This window comes from Monodon monoceros, unplaced genomic scaffold (assembly GCF_005190385.1).
Source record: "Monodon monoceros isolate NGI ecotype Baffin Bay Population unplaced genomic scaffold, NGI_Narwhal_1 Super_Scaffold_19, whole genome shotgun sequence".
In the NCBI taxonomy this organism is placed as follows: domain Eukaryota; kingdom Metazoa; phylum Chordata; class Mammalia; order Artiodactyla; family Monodontidae; genus Monodon; species Monodon monoceros.
The window spans coordinates 66,387,490-66,408,462 of NW_021703775.1; the positions used below are offsets into that span (position 1 = coordinate 66,387,490).

The following is a 20,973-nucleotide window of genomic DNA, read 5'->3' on the forward strand; positions in this document are numbered from 1 at the left end:
TTGATCCTCCGTTGGTTGAATCCGTGGATATGGAACATGCAGATACGGAGATCCGACTGTACTTGCATATGACCTATGCACATCTCCCGTATACTTTAAATCATCTCTAGATTACTTAAATACCTAATACAATGTAAATACTATGTAAATAGTTGTAAATACAATGTAAATGCTCTGTACATAGCTGCTGTGTTTGGCAAATTCAAACTTTGCTTTTTGGAACTTTTTGGAATATTTTTCTTTGAATATTTTTTTTTCTTTGAATATTTTTGAAGTATTGTCCTGATGTGGAACTCACGAGACATGGAGAGCCGACTGTACCATTATCCATTATTAATATTATTGCTTTGGGATCAATTTAACCACTTTAGCCAGAGACAGTTTCTTTAGTGGAAGCAGCAATTTAATAAATGACCTCTCCCTGTGCTTTGCTAAAGGGGTTCCCTCCTTAATAAGCACCATCAAAGGCATGGCAAGAGGTTTCTATCTATCTCCCTTTTGTCTCTGGGTCTGACTTAGGACCCCAAGTATGGAGGCCAGCATCCATCCTTCAGACCAGCAGACAACCAGACATTCACTCGTTCATGCCGACCGAGCTCCTGAGCTAGACAGGGGCTGGTTTCTGCAGGGGGCAAGGGATGAATCTGAGTAAGGCCTGGCCCTCAGGGGACACACAGGCCCTGGACTCCCAGGCAGACTGCTGCCTGCTCACCCTGGGTGGGAGTTGGATGGCTTCACTTCACAGTCGGGGGCCAAGCCCTCCTCCGCTGCCTCCTTCTTCCTGCTATTGCTCTGGAACAACCAGAACAAACTTTCTGCCTGGAGTTGGCTTTCGTTTCTGCTCAGAGCTCTGCCAGGCCATTAGCCAGTAGGCCAGACGTCTAGCACTTTTAATGACAATAATAATAATTTGCATTTATACAAGGTCTTTCATCAGGGAATCTTAAAGTGTTTTACAAACAATAATTAATTCTCCTTGGCAATTCTGGGGGCCAGCTATGTAGGAGTCCCTTTGCTTTGCAGGTAAAGGGTACTTTCCTGAACCATGCAACATTTTGGGGGCCTCCCTATCTAGCCAAAACCTACCCACACTCAAGGCCTGGCATAAGCCTCAGGCCCTCCGCAGAGCCTGCAGCACCTGTAAGAGTTATAATGTTTTTCCTTCTCCTGAGCTGGAATTTGTCCCCTGGGAGCCCCCACCCATGGGGCCTCCTTTTGCCTTCTGTAACAAAACAATCCTACCTAAACTGCCTGGGGTTGCTGGTTGGCGTCCCTTACATACACGTTGTCTACCTCTGCGGTCACCCTTGGGCGGAGCTTTGTGGCTCAGTCTCGCTGAGGTTCAGTGAAGCTTTGTGAACTGAATGGTGGGAGCAGCTGAGGCCTCCACCGTGTGCTCTTAGCTCCAGGGCCAGGCTGACTTCCTGGGCAGGAGTTCCCCGGGTGTTACTGGCTCTGGAGCCGTGGGTCTGCCCATCTTTAAATGCAGCTCTTTAGATGTTTCCCCCTCTGTGTAGACACAGGAGGCTTCCTGCATTCATTTCTGGGGGCCGCACTTCAGTGACCCAGAAACACCCTAAATTTCTGTTGAGTGGCTGAATGACAATGAATGGATACCCTTCTTTCCTAAGTCGATAATCTTAAGTCTAGGCGGTAACTGTCGATCGCTAAGGACTGGCTTTTGGAGACCAAGCCAGACAACAACCTCTTTAGTGCTTCTTTTTTCTTGAAAAAAATTTTTTTTAATCCTTTATCAGAATAAATACTTGGTGCTACACTTGAGAAAAGGATTCATTGATTGCTGAGCTGGAAACCCACACAAGGACAGGAGCTCCATGCCCCTCCTCCTCTCCCAGGGGTTAGAGACAAGGGAGGACTCAGCACTGGGCGGCAGGGGGGCGGGGGCAGAGGGGCGAATGGAATCCTTTGCTAAGTTGATTTCAAAAAGCTAGACCTTCTGGGGAAACCAACAAATCCCTTGAGTGGCTTCTGGGTCCTTGCTGGTAGCCTTATGCCTGAAAAGACACCGGCCCTCCCTCGGCCAAGAGTACATTGTTTGGGTGAGATTTTTCTCACAGCGGCTTGCCATGGAAGGAATTCCGAGCATGCATCAAAGGCCCTTGTTCTCCTAAAACCTGCGCCCTGTGAACATGAGGTTTGGCTTGTGGTGACAGAGCCTCGTTTTGCTCTGACTTCACATGATTCCCACTTGCTGGCCTAGAATCAGGGGTGATCATTCTTGGCTTGGATTTGGCCTGGCTTATTGACCTGGGGGAGGTTTGGGGGGGAGAAAAGTGGGCTAGAGAGGAAATCTGCTATTACCCTCCCCGAGTCTCCATGTATTTCTCTCTGATGGGCCCAAAGGACCCGTGCGGTGGTTGTCAGGCAACAGTGCCAGGCACACGGTAGGAACTCAAACCAGAGTAGCTTCCTTTCCTCCCAACCTCCCCTCCCACCACCTAACACTTTAATTTAACACACATTTAGAGAATAGCTCCTGTTTACAGGAGGGCCTGGAGTACCAGGGACACTGCCTGAAAGTACCTGCACCTAGTAGGCATTTATTAGTTGTTGGATAAGAAAATGAACTAACTTGGTCCTTGGTATTTTACAGTTTATAATATGCTTTTAAAAATAACCTCATTTTGAAAAGGGAACCCTCCTGCACTGTTGGTGGGAATGTAAATTGATACAATCACTATGGAGAACAGTCTGCAGGTTCCTTAGAAAACTAAAAATAGAGCTACCACACAACCCAGCAATCCCACTACTGGGCATATACCCTAAGAAAACCATAATTCAAAAAGACACATGCACCCCAATGTTCATTGCAGCTCTATTTACAATAGCCAGGACATGGAAGCAACCTAAGTGTCCATCGACAGATGAATGGATAAAGAAGATGTGGCACATATATACAATGGAATATTACTCAGCCATAAAAAGAAACAAAATTGAGTTATTTGTACTGAGGTGGATGGACCTAGAGTCTGTCATACAGAGTGAAGTTAAGACAGAAAGAGAAAAACAAATACCGTATGTTAACACATATATATATGGAATCTAAAAAAAAAAAAGGTTCTGAAGAACCTAGGGGCAGGACAGGAATAAAGACACAGACATAGAGAATGGACTTGAGGACACACAGAGGGGGAAGGGTAACCTGGGACGAAATGAGAGAGTGGCATGGACATATATACACTGCCAAATGTAAAGCAGGTAGCTAGTGGGAAGCAGCCCCATAGCACAGGGAGATCAGCTCGGTGCTTTGTGACCGCCTGGAGGGGTGGGATAGGGAGGATGGAAGGGAGACACAAGAGGGAGGGGATATGGGGATATATGTATACGTATAGCTGATTCACTTTGTTATAAAGCAGAAACTAACACACCATTGTAAAGCAATTATACTCCAATAAAGATGTTAAAAAAAAAAACCCAACTTCATTTTAATGCAAGCAACAGTCATGTGTGAAATAGATAGCATTACTCTACTTCCACTGTACACATGAAGAAACAGGCTTGGAGAGAGTAGGTAACCTACCCAAGGTCAGGTGCGTGGTAAAGGCAGAGTGGGGTTCAGATATGAGCCAGTGCCCTGCAACAGCACACTGCCAGCCCCGGAGGGCCTTCTCTGGCCACAGGCTTGGAGCAGGAAAGGCATGGCTCTGGTGCACCTACGTTCCACTAGAAGGGTCCTTCTGAGCACTGCTCCCCACCCCATATCTGGCCATAACCTCGGCAGCTAAAGGTGTGGGGCATCATCATGCATCTGGTGACTTGGAACAGTAAAATGTTTAAATTGGGAACATTTGCTAACTGGGAGATTTCTTTCTCTTAGGCCCTGGGGCTCTGGTCCGAAACTAGTGTACAGGGCTATTCCCCAATGTCAACTTCATGGGCTCCCACCACCCTTCCCTACGGGCTGCAGCCACACTGATGCCCACACTCCACCCACTCTCCCCCCGGTCGCATCTTTCTAGGGCACAGAGAGAAGTGCTCTAGTCCACAGGACTCTAACTGTTTCTTAGCACAGCGCTCTGCACGGTTAAGGGGCTCAGAACAGTGACAAACTACATTCCTTCTTATTCCCAGGAGCCTTTTAAGGTCCAAGAAAGGGAACAGGAAGTAGGTACTGAATCCTCAGCTACTCCGGGCTCCCAGCCTCTTTTTCTTCCTAGTCCTCTGGCCTCTGGACTGCTGGGAACCGCTGATAGATGCAGAATGAAAAGGGTACGTTAGGAATCTTTCAAAATTTGCCCACATGGCCGGCCGGCCCCAGTACAATTTCCAATGTGAGTTGAGAGGTGGAAACCAGATCTGACCACAAAGCTGTCTCACCCACGGAGAGTTCATAACAGCCTTCTCAAAACCATGCTGACAACACGCCCTGCAGAGGAGGGTGTCCTGGCGGAATGTCGTCACCGCGCACACTGGGCAACGTGTAACCCAGCGCCTGGGGAGTGAGGTCAGTCCCCACCATCGTGAGCTCGTCTGCTCTGGCCCTCTTAGCACATTTCTTTGTGCTGCTAGCATATTACCTCTGAGATCTAACTGTGGAAAATTATGTGCATTCCTTAAGCGGAGCCAGTTTTAGGTCAGAAGTTGGCAAAGAAGAGCCAGGACTTGGGCTCTCCAAAATAAGCACCTCAACGAGATCAGGGCCCTTGGTGCAGCTGGGGGAGGACCATGTCTTGGTGCTCCCAGCCCCGGGGCTCTGAGCCACCCTGCACTGTGGCACTGCTGAGGGGATGGGTATTACTGGGCGTGTGGGGGACCAGCCCAGGCTGCTGTGGTCTCAAAAACCAAGGCCAAGGAGAGTTAACCTGTTGTTGGTCAGCAAGACCCTGCGAGGGGAGCGCCCCGCTAGACTTCTAAGATGCCAGGTAGCAGGAGTGGCTGCTCCACTGGGGAGGGCAGCATCTGCTCCGCGCCAAGGAGTCTGGCCAAACGAGCAAGTGGGGGCTGAAACCCAGTCCCTGCCCATTTACTTAACTGTGTGCTCGCCCAGGGCTAGATGCCTAGAGAAAGGGGGAGGTTTCTCTTACCCAAAGCTATTAGCCAAGTCTGCACCAAAAAGGGGCACCTTTTCCTAGTCTGCACAAAAGTTCTTCATAGGCCAGGGTGGCCTTGACTGGAGGACCATGCAGTTCTGTGCTTTGGATCCCCTATTATGCCCTGGGAACGTGGGTATGGGATGCATGTCACTGGGATGCAAATTTTATGTTAGAATCTTGTTTGGACTGGCACCAGGGGAAGAAGATTAAAAAGATTAGTGCTTCCCTAGTCTCTGCAGTTTTCAAGGCTTCTTCCTGTTTTTCTCACCATGGCCACCAACCTACCTTGCCACTTTGAGCTAACCTGCCCCATCTCACTGCTCAGACTCAGAGACAGGCAAACACAAACAGCAGGCGGGGTGGGTCCAGGCAGCCACACAGGTTCTCAAGGCAGCATCCGGCTCCCTTTCCTACCATAGTTATCAAGCAGATGAATCAGTGTCCTCCTCCACGTGGGTACAGACGGGTGTCCCACCTTGAACCATGCCACTGAATTCAGTCAGACCTATACAGCTGGGGTGTCTTTTTACCAAAATTGGTGGACACCAAGGACGCCAGAGCCCTCAGACCAATAAACGAATACAGACATACAGCAAAATAAACTATACAAACACAGCAGAATAAGCCCCCTCCCTTTGTAGATTTCAGCAACCTCAAGGCGTGCTTTGCATTGTAACTGCTGCAGGGGAGAGAGAGGTCCCCTTCTAGTTAGCCCCTTATTAGGTGCTTCAGGAGCTTGTGCTGTAAAAGAACTGCACAAGTTCAAAAGACATAGAAAGTTGGATTTGAAAACCCTAAAGGTCATCTAATCCAGGGGTCAGCAATGTTTTCCTGTAAAGGGCCAGACAGCAAGTATTTTCAGCTTTGCAGGCCATATACCCTGTCTCTGCAATTCAACTCTGCCCTTGGAGTGACAGCAGCCATGTGCGATATGTAAATGAATGGGTGGGGCTGTGTTCCAATAAAACTTTATTTATAAAAACAAGCAGCTGGCTAAACTTGCCCTGGGGCTATTGTTTGTCAATTCTTTACCTGTCCAACCCCTCTATTTGCAGAAAAGAAGTGAAGTGGCTCCTTCCCAGTCACAGGACCCACCTGAGACCATCCAAGACCAAGACCCCGGGGAGGAACAGAGATGCTGCTGCAGGCCTCAGAGCCACCAGTGCGGAAGGCCAAAGTAGCCACTGGGATAACTGGAGATTTTGACTCACACATTCAAGTTCTCCAGAGAGGACTAAACTACAAGTGGAAAATCACAGGTTGAAATCTAATGGGATTGGAAAAGACAACCCACATATAGAGCTTGGCTTGCAGAGATGTAACCATTGGTTATATCCTCATAAGTATATGTTGCTAATGTTCATTCATCAGTTAAACTCAGGCACTGTCTTAAAATGTCTCTGGTGAAGGGCTGGAAAAAATGGGAAACAAGGACCTGGAAAGCCACTGGCACTTGCCTGTGAACAATATGAGAAGAAAATAGCAACTTCATTTTTTCCAGTCAGCAGCTAGTCAAACATCAAACAGTACAGAAATGGTCAGAAAGGACAGACGCTCTCGTCCAGAGCCGAGAACAGGTTGTTTCGGCTGTCAAGCATTTTCAAAACAAGTTTTCTTGGTCTCATGACAGCCTGTGGCAAGAACAAGCAAAAAAAAAAAAAAAAAAAAAAAAAAAAAAAAAAAAGTGGAGGGCTTCCCTGGTGGCGCAGTGGTTGAGAGTCCGCCTGCCGATGCGGGAGACATGGGTTCGTGCCCCGGTCCGGGAAGATCCCACATGCCGCGGAGCGGCTGGGCCCGTGAGCCATGGCCGCTGAGCCTGCGCGTCCGGAGCCTGTGCTCCGCAAAGGGAGAGGCCAGAACAGTGACAGGCCCGCGTACCACACACAAAAAAGTGGAAGACCCCCTGATGGCCTCTCCAGGCTTCCACGTGGGCCGGCTCTGCCCGCACGGCCAGGTTTGCTTTCTGAGTGCATATAAAGCTGGTCTTAGGGCTAATGCCACCTTGCCAGTGACACCACTGAGTAAAGGGCTCCTCTAAGAACTCTCTGGCATCCAGATAATCATTCTAGTCTGAGGGGAATAGGTCAAAGGCACTCTTAAACCCAAGGGTGCTGTACTGCTCCAACCTACGCCCTGCTTTGTTTTAATTTTCACCTCCTGTTACGTGGACAAATTACTCCTCTGAAAGCGAGGTTAAAAGCCCTCTGCTTTGAGATGGATTTTTCCATCTCAACCGCTGAACACTTGGTCAGGGTGGGGCAAAGGGATCAGCAAGGAGGCACTGCTGGGGAGGAGGGCGAAGATCAAGCTGGTCTAGAAAATGCCATGAACTCCGTACCAGGAGTGAACTTGCTCTTAGGGGCAGCAAGCATGAAGCTGAGAGCGGCAGCGCTGAAGGACATGCAGCCGAGTGGAGATCTGGAGATGACAGTTGTCAAGTAGTCCAGAGAAAATGTTCACCAGTCAACCAAACAAGTGTGTTGGGAATTCTCAGACCCCCTGAATTATTACAGAAGAACTCAAGGTAGTAGACCCAGGCTGAAGTTCAGACTCAAATTCTGGATAGCTGTGTGACCTTGGGCAAAGCACTTCCCTTCTCTGGGTCTTCTCTGTTTCACTTGCGTAGTGAGGCAGCTGGACTGTCCTCCCAGCTCCGGTACTGTGGTCCCCAGACTCCCCAGAGCAGGGAGCATGCGGTCAGTTACTATCATGCCTGCTCTGGCCATCTCAAGTCACTCACGCCACAGGGACGGCTAAAGTCGCCACTTTTAGCAATGTTCCTGGACGAAGCTCTGTGAAAGAGGGCTTGCACTTATTCCGTGAGACAAGTTATAAGACCACAAAGGCTGTCTTCATTCTGCCAATTGTCTGTGAGAATGTTCTGAAGAAAGAAGGCTGGGGAGATGTGAAGGCTGGTACAAGACATCCTGCCCCACTTGACCTCTGCTCCCACCCCAAACACACACAGCGGGACCCATCAGCATTTACTGTCTCTACCCAGGAAGTGATTTGAAGGCACTGCCGAAGTCTGCTGAGCAGAGCCTTTATTACCTGAGGGACGAGACTAGAAGATGGGGGGGGTCCCCCTCCCCAGGAAGGCGGACAGATTGTTCTGACCGATTCCTGAGCTGTCCCTCCACAAAGGATGCCCATATCAATTTAAATTTCAAATAAACTTCAAATAACATTTCAGTGTAAGTATGTCCTAAATTTTGCATGGGATATACTTATACTAAAGTTATTTGTTGTTTATATGGAATTCAAATTTAATGGGGCAACTTGTATTTTTAATTGCTAAAACTGGAAACCCTAACTCTGGAGAATAAGAGTCAGTCTCTTGGGTATTGAGGTGGCAAAGAAAAGGTGAAAGGGCCCGAGACAAGCATTCCTTTAGAGTGGTGCACAAGTGTGACCACAGATCTCAGTTTTTACTGCCTTCCTTACTATTTCCAAGGCAAGAAGGCTCTATTATGCTTTATATATCTATGCCAAGGCAGGTCACTGTATCAATATGTAATCTGCTAATCTAAGAAAAACCTTATTGCCTACAGAAAAGGAGATCAAGTGTCTTAGCACAGCAGTTAATAATAAGTCACCATTAACTGAACATCAACAATAACCCAGACATCTTACAGTCATTTTCCCACTTAACATTCACAGTCCACTGTGAGAGAGGACTGTTATCCTCACGCACAGATGAGAAAACCAACATCCACAGCGGTAACAAAATACTGCTAGCAAGTGGTGGAACCAGGATTTGAATTCTGGCTGGTCTGATCCCAGAGCATCATTCCTTCTACCGTGCAGAACTCTGTTAGCTGCCTCTTTTCTTTCCTTCTCTCCTGCCTCATCTACTGCTGCCCTCTTCAAAGGAGACTGGCCTACCTGGAACCCCATGGTTCCCGGCCTCTGAGCCTCTGTTCCCTCTGGCAGGAGTGTCCTCCCTCCATCTCTGCACATCAGTTCCTACCCACCCTCTAGAGTCAGCCACCTCAATCTCAGGAAACAGACATCATCTCTCCTCGGGACTCTGACTGCATTTCCCCTGCATGTTGTACATGCTGCTGCCTGACAAGTTATTTATGTAGAATTTTCATCTCACCTCTGGTCCAGTGAAGGCAGACTGTGTCCCACGCATCACTTAACATGGTGCCTGATACCTACTTTGAATTCAACAAATATTTGCTGAATGAATGAATAAAAGAATGGGAAAAATGCTGGTGATCTGGGCAGGACCTAATCAAAATGACTGCCACTACAAATCCACACTGGGGCTCGCCAAACCTGAGTGCTGACCGAGGCAGAGAACCCAGAGACTCTGCAGTTACGGACAGACAGCTGAGCTCACTTGCCTGGCAATTTTGGGATAACTCAGGCAATCAGTCTGAGGAAGAGTGGCAGGGCATTCTAAGAGCAGAATGCCAGTCTAAAAGTTGGGAAACCCAAGGTATATCCTCAGTTCCTACACTAAGTTACACTGTGACCTTGGACAAGTCACTTCACTTTGTGGGGCCTCAGCTTCATCACCTGTAAAACAGGTGTCACGGCAGTACCTGTCTCATAGGGTTGTTACAAGAATCACAGGAATTAAAATATATAAAGCATTTACAGCTGTGCTGGTGCAGTGAAAGCCTTCAATGCATATTTATTATTATTATTGTCTATAAGATGATCAGGAGAGACTGGTTGATCCATTATCACTTATTCTCAGAAAGAAACAACATAGTCTTGCCTTTACATATACGTTCCCATAAATTTCACTTTTCTGGGCAACTGAAATAATGACAATTTAAAGATTATCCGATCCCCAAAATGATCAATAATGGAAAATTTTGGTCTTCTAAATTTGGTTTTTAGAAGAGCTTCCCACTTTGCAATTTTGACTTGTACTCAGTGTGCTGAGTAGTTAACGTCATGGATGCCCTGTCACTGGAACAGAATCTCAACCAGTGATGGACGGTTCCAAAAATCAATCAGTGGGCTTTGTAGCTGGGACTCTTCACAACAGGTGGATGAGTTTTAGCACCTGGAGGGCAGCAACCCTGTGTGTGTGTGTGTGTGTGTGTGTGTGTGTGTGTGTGTGTGTTGTGGTCCCCAGTGCTTTGCACATACTCTGTATATACAGTTGACCCTTGAACTACATGGCTTTGAACTGCATGGGTCCACTTAACCACGGAGATTTTTCAATTGTAAATACTACAGTACTACACAGTCCATGATTGGTTGAATCCGCGGATGTGGAGAAACTCTGGATACAGAGGGTCGACTGTATGTTATATGTGGATTAACCCTCGCATTGTTTGAGGGTCAACTATTGTGTATATAGCTCTTAAATGTTTGCTGAATGAATTACTAGCAATAACTTCACGGCAGAAGCCATTGTTCCACTTGATCCTTATAATCACGGCTGCTCTAAAGCCTGTTCTCCCCATGGCCATGGCACTTCTACCTGGCAACCCAGCCCTGACCATCCAGGGCACTTTTTCTCCTCAGAAGGGACTCTGGATAAGAACTACCCTAGATCACTCCAGCCTCACTTCTGCTTTCTTGGCTTCCATTTTCCATTAGGCATGACTAAGTGCCAGAAGTTCTGTCTGGGAAGATAGGAGTCACTGGAATTTTTGGTCCTCTGCTTGATTGTGAAGCCTTCCTGCTGGTTTGGAGGCAGCTGTGAAGCAGTGTCTTTCCTTTGGCCTGCTCCATTATCATACCCTTTTTCTTCCTTTGCCCACTGATTATAGTAATAAGTTCAGCCACAGGAATGTTCACCTTCCCTTAAAGGTACTCAGTGTCAGGTCTCCATACGCTTAGGAGAGCTATTTCTGCTCACGAATACCTTGGGCTTTCCCCGTGGCCACAGCGTCCCTCAGCCTGCTGGGTGAGCCACTAGGAAGAAGGTTCGATGCCCGGCCACCCCAAGGGAAGGTGGTGGGTACGTGGATGCAGGCATGCTGCCCTCCAGCCCTTGACAGCCCTGTGCTCTCCTGTGAGCAAGGGAGCGGGAAACAGGCAGAGTGAAGGGGAGAGGCCAGAGGCGGCTTGGGCCGGCCCTGGACCAGCGATCGGGTAAAAGGGTTCTCATCTTTGTACTGTATGGCCTTGAGCAAGTTCTTCCAGGAAATGAAGGTGATGAAGTGAATGTCAAGTCTATGCCAATCACTGTGCTGAGGGTTTTAAATACACCAATCACTCCATTTAATTTCCACCACAATGGTTAATGCTGACCATACTCAATTTTGGTGGCACTAGATAATGCCTAAGGCTCCTTCCATGTTCCACGTCCTGAGACTGGCCCCTACTGTCACACTTACCTTCCTAAATGCATCCCTGCTTGGTCACCCAACCTAGCTCTGCTATTGGCTGTGGATTTTGGAGGTCACTGGCATAGAGGTTACTATATCTGCTCCCTGTTTTTGCTCACCTCTATAAAGCTGTGATTTTAACAAGTCATGAATCTAGTTCATGTTCACAGGTGGTCCCTGCGCTGAAGGATCTGACCACAGACAAGACAGAATCCCATTTCTGCAGAAGCAAGGCCTCTGCTTGTCACTAATGATGTGCACAGATTTTTAGATGGTTGTCCTTTGATGCTTCCCCTATTTCTAGAATGCATGCCTTCATGAGAAATGATAGAACCATGCGGCTTGGCCCTCCTGCCTTGGCTGGACTCCACATAAGCCCTGAGCAGCCCCGGCGGCACCTGTCAGAAACCAACACGCACATCTGAACAGTCAAGCCTAATTCCCGAGAAGCTGTTTTAACTTGACATCTGAAAAAGTATTACATCTAGAAGTATTTTACTGGGTGTGTGTGTTCAGGGCATATGTGTGCACGTCCCACAGCTGAAGTGTTCTATAAATATTAGATACGGGTTGTACAAAAAAACATCACGTACGGAGTGTACTTAATTCCATTTAGCAATGTTTTCAATTTGTGTCTGACCTCTGGCGACAGAGATGGAATTTTGTCAACACGAACAAAAAAGTATGCTAAACTACCTTAAACACAATTTTCACTTAAAATCCCAGAAATACGTTAGAGCTTAGTGATCATGAGCTACTAGCCCAGTACTTTCAGACGAGGGTACTGAGGCCCCGAAAGGTGAAGTGTCCTTTCCGAGTTCACACAGGAAATTAATAATGGTGTCCACACGAGACCCAGGTCTCCTAACTCCCAGGCTGTTATTCTCTGCATTTTCTTTACTTACTGTACGTTTTCCCTTCCAACCGTTCAAAGGCAACTCCAATTCCATGAATAAGCGTGTGTTTCTACTTTCATATACTATAAAAATCCAAAACCAACTCCCCTATTCCTTCCTTTCTGACTTTATAGGACATCTGTCTATTTTTCCAAGAAAATGTAGGGTTGTAACTCACAGACAAGGAAGTAGGTGCACTTGGTTATCATGAACGTTTTCCCATCCTGGGAGGGATACCCAAGCCTGAGCTGATCAGTAGCTCTCACAACACCACAACTAAGTGAATTCCCCCAACTAAGATGCGTTCATCTCCCAGTTACTCTGCTGTGTGCAGCTCCTTCCGGCTTGCATGACTGAGACCAGAGAGTAAAGCCTCACCCTGTTTCCCACTGAGAAAGCAGCATGGACAGGGGGTTCAGTCCTGAAAACAGCCCTCAGAGCGGCCAAAGAGTGGAATCAAAGGAAGCCAGAAGCCCAGCTGGAGGGCCTGGGAGGGACGGCCTGAGAGGTCCTGTGGAAGGAGCGGGGAGGCTGCGCGGGGCTGCGGATGCTCTGTGCCTGGTACAGCCTGGTCTGCACAGGCTGGAAGTGTGGTGAGCAGCCCACTCCAGGATGAGGGCTGTATTAGCAGTAATTGATGGCCGTGCTTTTTAATGGAGCTTATCATTTCACAGCAACAGATGTCAGGTTCTAATAAATAACATGTTCTCTCTGCCCTACGCAATTTGGAGAGGATGCCTGGATGCCAGGCAGATCTGGAGTCCTCCCCGTCTCTGTTGCTCTCTCTTCTGAAAGAAAAAACAAACCAAATCCCTTGAAGATACTTTTCAAAATGATTCTCTGCGAGAGTTCAAAGATCCAAGAATTTCATGGTATTTATTTCCTTTATTTTTCTCCTCACAACTACTTTCTCTTTAAACCCTAGGAGGGATGGGTCAGCTTGTGAACACAGGAACCCGGGACGCGTGGGGGAGAGGAAGGTTTGGCGCCCTTAGCCTTCCCCAGTTCCTCGGGAGGCACCATCACTGGCTCCTCTCCTGTCTTCTACGGGTGCTCTCATCCCCCAAGCGAGGCCAGCCTGGGCCTGGAAAATTCCCTCTTCTCTCTTGAGGGGAGTTCAGCTGAGATGAGGTTGGGAGTTTTTAGAGGGAACTATTCCTAGGAAACTCAAGGCAAAAAAAAAAAAAAAAAAAGAAAGAAAACCTATGAATCATAGCAGCAGCTGGGCTTGCAGGCTCTGCCACTGAGGTCTGAGCTCCGATGGGCCCCGTGTGGCCAAGCTTTCTGGGAGCCCCAGCCTGGTTGCTCTGCCTAGCTCGGGGCTCTCCCTTCCATTCCCAGGACGCTTCCTGCCCAGAATGGCTCAGTTCTGCAGCTGCTCCCCTCGCAGAAAGGCTGTGAGGGTGAGCAGTCAGTGGCCACAAGTCTTACCTTCCTGGTCAACCCCTACCGTGCCATATGGGAGTTCAAAAAATACGTTTAAAAGGGGGGGGGGGGGGGGGGGGGGTTAGTGGTCCTGGGAGAGGGAGAGGGCTGCAACGTCCCCGTCAGGGTTTTCCCTAACATAGAGCGACGACTGGATACCTGGGCCCCAAAGCTGGTTCAGTCAGCGTTCCCTCTGGCCAGCTTACCAAGCACAGGGACTGCAGAGAGAGGCCTGATGCCACAATTAAATCTTACCAGGAGATGTGAGTAGGCTCACATTATAACCACTTATGCTTCAAGATCACCCTTCCCCCCACCAGCCCTACCCTGGTCTTTAAAGAATTCTCAGGCCTCAGGGCTCCTGCAACCGTACTGTGAAGTGCCCTCTTAGGACTGGGATTTCCACGCTGTGCTCCATGGCATCCCAGAGGGGCCCCGGAGGCCACAGTCAGGGAAGGGATGAGGGACACGTCAGGTGGGGACATCTAACCCCCTTCTCTTGAGGAGAGAAGATCTGTTTTTACCTGTTTTACTTAGAGGGCTAATGCATAAGACTGGATTGAAGCATTTAGCAGCTAATGAGAAGTTTGAAGGAAACAGTGTCTTTGGGAATACTAAGGTATTAACGATGAAAAATAGCCCAGAATGTACAATTTTTAAAAATTATTGAAAGAGAAAGTTATTCTGCAAAGACAATAGAATGACAAATAACAGAAGTATGCACGGTGAAGAGCCACATATGGGAAATTAGGGATTGCTTTGGGAGTATCTCGATAAGTTTCTAAATAAGAAAATAACATCTCTTTCTGACATGGAGTCAAGAGGGGAAACAAAAAAATGTTTTAGAAGGTTCATGATGAATTGCTTGCATGTGTTGACCGAGAAGCTATTTTTCGAACTATTCCATTTATATAATGGATTTAATGTGTGACAAGCCACTGCAGTAGGTGGTTTTAGGGTTCAATGCTGCTCTGAGAACATACTCAGGCCTCTAGGATCAACCTAATGCTTTATACAATGAAACTCATGGAAAACTCACTCCACCTATTCATAGATTTATCAAACTAGAAAGCATTATAAAACATTATCTGATTCATTCATTTAGACAGAGCTAAAGCTATGTATAAGATACCAAGGTAGGTAACGAGAGGGTTCAGTTTTTTTTTTAAAGTGATAGTTGGTTTTATGTAGATTATACAGTTGAAGGATGGAGGTTTTCCACCTTTCAAACTGGCTGTACTGGCACCAAGAAGACACAACCATAGGGGACAGCAGCCATGGATGGAGCAGCCTAGAACTTAAGAATCTCTGGCCAAGTCACTGAGGTTTGAGGGACTGTTTACTCGGTTGCATGCAAAGCTAGCAATGCTGACTCCGCCATCTTTTAATTAAAAATCTCTGTTTTTTCTCCAGGTATGATGACGCTGAATTCTAACATTTACTGAATGCTTATGACATGACAGATCCTATGCTGGACAATTCACCTACATTACCCTGTGTAGTAGGCAGAATTCTAAGATAGCTCCTAAGATTCCTCAGCCCCTGGTGTACACTCCCTGTATAATCCCCAGGACCGTGAAAAATGATGAATTTCATTCCTGTAAGTGGGTTATGTTACATGGAACCAATGGATGACGTTAAGGAAGGGAGATTAACTGGTAGGCCTGACCTAATCAAATGAACCCTTTAAATCAGAGACTAGATGTCAGTGACACAGAAGTCAGAAATTGGAAACATGAGTGTTTGATGTACTACTGCAAGCTTGATGATGGAGGGGCCCACATGGCAGGGAATGGCCTCCACCTGACAGCCAGCAAGGAAGCAGGGACCTCAGTCTTACAACCACAAGGATCTGAACTCTGCCAACAACCTGAATGAGCTTGGAAGAGGCCCTGGGCCTCCGATGTGGTAACGGCCCCAGCCAACACTTTGATTTTAGTCTTTTGGGACCCTAAACAGAGAAGCCAGGAAAGTTGTGTTGGATCCACAGAGAGTGTGAGATAATAATTTGTGCTGTTTTAAGATATAAAATTTGCAAATCAACAATAGAAAATCACACACCCCATTTGATATTCTAAACTAGCTTCACCATTTTATAGATAAGGAGACAGATTCAGACTATGAATTTGCCTAAAGTCACACAGCTAGTGATAGCAGAGACAGGTTTAAACCCAACTCTCTCTTGACTTTAGGGTCAGTGCTCTTAACTGCCACATGCATTTCCTCTCTGTATTTATGTTACTCAAATGCCAGGCCTCTGAGGAGGGAGGCTCAGACAAGTGGTAAAGAGAATGGGAAACTTTATCTATCTGCCTGGGTGTGGATGTGCAGAAAGCCAGAATAAAATGGAGCATAATTTTTCTTTCTTTTCTAAAATTCTTTAGAAGTCAACTGACTATTAAAAGCCAAAGAAATAACATGTATTGTGGGATTCATAATATATGAAGAAGTGAAACATCTGAATATAATAGCACAAGAGAATTACATTGTTTTAGGTTTCTACATTATACTTGAACTGTTGTAATATTAATTCATGGTAGACTGAGATAAATTAAGAATATATTTTAGTGTGTTAATAACTAAAATATGATACACAGAGCTATAACTAAAAGACCAATAGAAGAGAGAATGGTATACTAAAAAATACTCAAATAAATCAAATGGAAGATTTGGAAGGGAAGAACAAAGGGATAAAGAACAGGGGAAATTAAACAACAAATAGTAAGAAGATAGACTTATACCCAACCAGCTCATTAATTATATGAAATATAAATGAATGAAATACTCCAATTAAAAGGCAGAGATTATCAGACTAGATTTAAAAAACCAAGTTACAAAAGGTTTCCTTGACATATAAAGGCACACATAGGATGAAAGCAAAAGGATGAAAAAAGATATACCAAGCAAAAAGTAGGCATAGGAAAGCAGGAATGAGGACGCAGATGTAGAGAATGGACTTGAGGACACGGGGAGGGGGAAGGGTAAGATGGGACGAAGTGACAGAGTGGCATGGACTTATATATACTACCAAAATAGATAGCTAGTGGGAAGCAGCCGCATAGCACAGGGAGATCAGATTGGTGCTTTGTGACCACCTAGAGGGGTGGGATAGGGAGGGTGGGCGGGAGACGCAAGAGGGAGCAGCTATGGGGATATATGTATATGTATAGCTGATTCACTTTGTTGTAAATCAGAAACTAACACACCATTGTAAAGCAATTATGCTCCAATAAAGATGTTAAAAAATAAAAATTAAAAATTAAAAAAGAAAAAGAAAGCTAGTGTAACTATATTAATATCAGACAAAGCAGAATTCAAGTGAAGTAGTATTATCAGAAATAGCAAGAATCATTTCATAATGATAGAATGGCCAATTTATCAAGAAGACATAACAATTCCAAATATGTATGTACTTAAATAACAAAACTTCAAAATGCAAAAAGCAAAAAATGACAGAACTAAAAGGAGAAATAGACAAATACAAAATCATAGGTGGAAATTTTACCACCTCCTTTCAGTAACTGTTATAATAATAAACACAAAAAATAATAGTAAGGATATAGAAGATTTGAATAACACTAACAAGTAATTTGACTTAGTATGTATATAGAACACTATATCTCAGAACTGCAGGACACACATTCTTTTCAAGTTCACATGAACTATATCAAGATGGACTATATGTTGGGCCATAAAACAAGTCTCAACAAATTTCAAAGGATTAAAATCACACAGATTATAATCTCTGACCAAAACAGAAATTAAATATCAGTAACAATAAAACATCTAGAAAAATCCCCAAACACTTGAAATTCAAGCAGCACAATTAAAAATATCTCATGGTTCAAAAAGAAATCACAAAGGAAATTAAAAATTTTTTCTAACAAAATGATAATGGAAAAGACATACAGATTGCCAAGAAGCACATGAAAAACTGCTCAACATCACTAATTATTAGAGAAATGCAAATCAAAACTACAATGAGGTATCACCTCACACCAGTTTGAATGGGCATCATCAGAAAATCTACAAACAACAAATGCTGGAGAGGGTGTGGAGAAAAGGGAACCCTCTTGCAATGTTGGTGGGAATGTAAATTGATACAGCCACTATGGAGAACAGTATGGAGGTTCCTTAAAAATTTAAAAATAGAACTACCATATGACCCAGAAATCCCACTACTGGGCGTATACCCAGAGAAAACCATAATTCAAAAAGACACATGCACCCCAATGTTCACTGCAGCATTATTTACAATAGCCAGGTCATGGAAGAAACCTAAATGCCCATTGATGGACAAATGGATAAAGAAGATGTGGTACATATATACAATGGAATATTACTCAGCCATAAAAAGAAACGAAATTGGGTCATTTGCTGAGATGTGGATGGATCTAGAGGCTGTCATACAGAGTGAAGTAAGTCAGAAAGAGAAAAACAAATATCGTATATTAACGCATATATGTGGAACCTAGAAAAATGGTACAGATGAACTGGTTTGCAGGGCAGAAATAGAGACACAGATGTAGAAAACAAACGTATGGACACTAAGGGGGGAAAGGGGCGGGGGGGTGGTGGGTGGTGGTGGGATGAATTGGGAGATTGGGATTGACATGTATACACTGATGGGTATAAAATGGATGGCTAATAAAAACCTGCTGTATAAAAACAAAAAAAAATATCAAATTTTGCGGGATACAACTAAAGCAAACTTTAGAGAGAAATTTATACCTTTAAAGGCTTATATTAAAAAAGAAGAAAAGAGGCTTCCCTGGTGGCGCAGTGGTTGAGAGTCCACCTGCCGATGCAGGGGACATGGGTTCGTGCCCTGGTCCGGGAAAATCCCACATGCTGCAGAGCGGCTGGGCCCGTGAGCCATGGCCGCTGAGCCTGCGCGTCTGGAGCCTGTGCTCTGCAACGGGAGAGGCCACAACAGTGAGAGGCCCACATACCACAAAAAAAAAAAAAAAGAAAGAAAGGATTAAAATCAATGATCTAAGCTTCTATTTTGAAAAAATTGAAAAAGAAGAGGAAATTAAACTGAAAATAAATTGAAGGAAATAATAAAGATAAAAGCATAGATTAATAAAATGGAAAACAAACCATGGATAAAATCAACAAAGTAAAAGCTTGTTTCTTTGAGAAGATTAGAAAAATTGATAAACCCCTAGATAGACTGTTTTTAAAAGAAAGGGAGAGGAAAAAGATACAAATTTTCACTGTAAGGAATAAAAGAAGTTATATCACTATAGCCCCCATAGATATTAAAAGGAAAATAAGACAATACCATAAACAATTCTACGCTAATCCATTCAACAACTTAAATATGATGGATAAATTTCTTTAAAAAACCCCACAACTTGCTACAACTAACACAGGAAGAAATTTTTAAAAATCTGAATATCCCTATATTTAGTATAGACATTGAATTTTTTTCCCCACAAATAAACTCTACCAAACATTTAGAAAAGAATAATGCCAAACCTACATAAACTCTTTCAGAAAACAGATAAGGAAGGAAAACTTGCCAATTCCTTTTATTTGTAGTGCTATTATCAAAGTCTAACAAGGACAACACAAGAAAGGAAATTTCAGACTAGTATCATCCATGAACACAGATGTAAAACTTTTAACATAATTTTAGCAAATCAAATCTAATAATATAAAAAAGGATAAAATATCATGACTCAGAAGGGTTTATTTATCCCTGGAATGCAAGGTTGGTCTAACAGTCAAAACCTAATTAACGTAATTCACCACTCTAATAGAAGAAGAAAAGCCACAGGATCATGTCAATAGAGGCAGAAAAAGCATTCTACAGAATTCAACACTCACTCATGATAAAAACTCTTAGCAAAGTAGGAATATAAGGGAATTTCTTCAATCTGCTAAAGACATCTATGTAAAACCTACTGCTAACATCAATTTTAATGTGGAAATATAAGGCCAGATGTCTGCTCACAGCACTTGTGTACAACACTGGACTAGAGGTCCCAGTCAGTGCAAGTAGGTTAAAAAAAAAAAAAGAAAAAAGAAAGAAACTAAAAAATGTAAAGATTTAAACACTAGATAGAAAGAAGTAAAGCTGTTAACAGATGATATGACTATTTATGTAAAAAATTCTAAGAAATCTATCAAAAAGCTACTAGAACTTAGTAGGATTGTAAATTTAGCAATGTCACAGTACACAAGGTCAATACAGAAAAGTCATTTCTATTTCTATATACTAGCAACAACTGGAAAATAAAATCTGAAAAGCTATCATTCACAATAAAAGCAAAAACATTAAAAAATATCCAAGACTTCTACACTGAAATCTTAAGACATTTCTGAGGTAAATTACAGAAGATCTAAATAAAAACCATGTTTACTGATAGGAAGAATTCGGTATTGTTAAAATGTCGATTCTTCCCTTTTTGACCTACAGATTCAATGCCATCCCAATCAAAATCTCAGCAGGCTTTTCTTTTGCAGGTTGCGGTTGGAAGTGGCAAACTTATTCTAAAACGTATACAGAAAAGAAAAGGACCTAGGACAGCCAAAGCAATCTTTAAAAAGAATAAAGTTAGAGAATTTACATTTCCTGATTCTAAGAACCATTGGTATTGGTGTATAAACAGAAAAATAGATAGATGAAACAGAATATCCAGAAACAGACCCACTCATATATGGTCTATTTATTTATTTATTTATTTTTGCGGTACGCGGGCCTCTCACTGTTGTGGCCTCTCCCATTGCGGAGCACAGGCTCCAGACGCGCAGGCTCAGCGGCCATGGCTCACGGGCCCAGCCGCTCCGCGGCATGTGGGATCTTCCCGGACCGGGGTACGAACCCATGTCCCCTGCATCGGCAGGCGGACTCTCAACCACTGCACCACCAGGGAAGCCCTGGTCTATTTATTTTGACAAAGGCATGAAGGTAATTCAACGGGGAAAGAAAGGTTTTTTTCAACAAATGTTGCTTAAGTTAACCTGGAGATATATAAACAAAAAAATTAACTTTAGCCTCTACCTCATACCACATCCCCAAATTAATTTGAGATGGGTCATAGACCTAAATGTCAAACCAAAACCAAAGCTCCTAGAGAAAGACATAGGAGAATCTCTTCATGACCCTGTGGAAGGTAAATAATTATGAGGATACAAAAATATTAACATAAAAATAAAACACTGATAGGTCTTCCCTGGTGGCGCGGTGGTTAAGAATCCGCCTGCCAATGCAGGGGTCACGGGTTCAAGCCCTGGTCCGGGAAGATCCCACATGCAGCGGAGCAACTAAGCCCGTGCACCACAACT

At 44.5% G+C, this 20,973-nt stretch overlaps 1 protein-coding gene across 7 annotated transcripts in view; it reads right to left on the reverse strand.

Annotated features, from left to right (window-relative positions):
* Positions 1 to 20,973, reverse strand: part of BABAM2 (BRISC and BRCA1 A complex member 2) — a 475,326-nt gene that overhangs the window by 13,673 nt on the left and 440,680 nt on the right. The gene's annotated exons all lie outside the window — the stretch shown is intronic.